Source organism: Cyprinodon variegatus, unplaced genomic scaffold (assembly GCF_000732505.1).
Source record: "Cyprinodon variegatus isolate N-32 unplaced genomic scaffold, C_variegatus-1.0 Scaffold462, whole genome shotgun sequence".
NCBI classification, from domain to species: Eukaryota; Metazoa; Chordata; class Actinopteri; order Cyprinodontiformes; family Cyprinodontidae; genus Cyprinodon; species Cyprinodon variegatus.
Window position 1 is genome coordinate 249,653 of NW_015150915.1, and position 2,185 is coordinate 251,837.

The following is a 2,185-nucleotide window of genomic DNA, read 5'->3' on the forward strand; positions in this document are numbered from 1 at the left end:
GATAGTAGCAGGACTGAATGAAAGTATAAAATTATAATTTTAACTTATATGTCATTTGATTCATGTATTGCATTTATTATTTAATGTCATAATACAGTTAAACAATTAGTAATAGTGATATGTACTTTGGTTTTGAGAGCGATAGGCAAATCGTCATTGTTGAGCAGAAGAGTAAGAGCAGAGATTAGGAGCATCAGAGTTCAGTGGCGGTGGAAAAAAATGGAAGACCAACTCCAGAATTAGATTTAAAAAAACAAATAAATAAAGTGGAGAGGCCTTTTAAGGCTGAGAATGGTTAGCACTACCCATGAATGACTGGCTGACTGGGACAAGGGTTGACCAACCGCATGATGAGCAGCGCTGGAATCACATTACATCCCACAACAAGCTCAGACACAGAGACAGATTTGACGGTTGCAAAAGCAATGCGTCAGAAGTATAAATTGTCCTTTAATCTCGGGGGACCAGGAGCGATGTTCTTGCCCCTGCCTTAATTTTTCTCTAATTCATTTGTCACTTGTTTCCTCAAGATAAAACACAAAGAAATTATAAGTATAAAATTATACCAGAATGGACCACCACATGACATTGATTCTACCTGTCTAAAGCACAGCAGATCTGCCTCACATGTCATTTCTGAATAACCACATTATTCATGCCTCAGGCTTCTAGGTGGTGAGGAACAGGAAGCAGTGTTAAGACTCGAAATGATGCCTCACTTCCTCTTCTGCTCTAGTCAGTTAGTCAGTCAGTCAGAGATATTTGTTTCATCCCAGCCGGGAAAAGGGAAGAAGAAGATCAGAAACCAGATGAAAACACATCAGAACCAGTTTTAGAACAGATAGAGGAAATATGAAGGTTCTGGAAAGGACTTCCCAAAGTTCTGACATCGATTCTGTCTTTAGGTTTTTGTTTTCTTCTTATAAATGTTCTTGAAGGTCCGTTAGTGACCTAAAACTAAAACACATTAAGTGTTGGAGAAATGATTTCCTTGAACTGAATAAGAAAAACAAAACGTTCAGTTATGATGTTCTCACAGCTTCATCTGCTTGAGACAAAGGCACACAGCAGAGATAAATCCCATTTATTGGAAACATCACCTGATACTGCAGACTCAAAGCTTCACTGTGCTACTAGAAGAATATTTCTACATTATAGTTATACCTGGAAAACATCCTATTGCATGAGTTTGAACAAAAAACATCAAACAATCAGAAATATAATGGTGAGAGCTTTTTTCAGATTGATCAGAACATCCTGGGATTAAATGAAAGTCCGTCCCATCAGATGAACTGGGTTTATAGCCTATTCTGCTATGCTATTTATAGCATAGCAGGAGCATATACTGTTCTTTGTTTATAGGGATGGAGATAATGTAGAGGTTGATTTATATGGTACCTTAGAGAGATGTCATAAAGGGATTCACTAAAGAACTAATCTGACCAAATACACAACTATATACAAAACTCAAAGTCTGGCTAAAAGCTTGTTGGAAATAAAAATGTCTTTAGCAACTTTTTAAAGGTTTCCAGACATAGGTTTCCAAAAGTTTAAAGAGTCCAAAATCCATAGAAATAGAAGCAGGACTTTCTAAAGTCTGGATGTAGCATCTTGGATAGATGGATCTCCTTAGGTCGTGAAGCGGGTCCAGGGAACCATTAGAAGGTTCTTTTTATATGAGCTCAGACTAAAAGAGGAGGAACATGGTTGAATCCAATCAGCAACACAGGATGGAGCCTGTTCATGTAAAGCTCTGAAGGTTTAGGCTGATATTTTAGAAATGAAATCTAAATCTGATGGCAGCCAGTGGAACAACTTTAAAACAGGTTTTATGAGTTCCTGTGTTTCAGCAAGTCAGTTGTCCTGCAGCAGAGTTTTGGACGACCTGAAAACGAGCCAGAGCTTCCTATTGAAAGAAGGAAACAGACTGTTACAATAGTCCACTCCTGTAGAGACGAAAATAAATCATCTAAAGTTTTTCTATGTTCCTCAAATGGAAAAGGCTTCTGACTGTTTTAAATGAAGTTCCAGGGAGGAAGATTATTTCTGAAGCTACATGTAGTCCTTAATCATCCTGCTGCAGTTTAATGTCAGAGATTTCACTGTCTGGTCCAATAATCAAAGCTTATTAGGAAAGTGAGGTGAAAACAGAAGGAAGGACTTTCCTTTTCTCTTGTTTCTGACA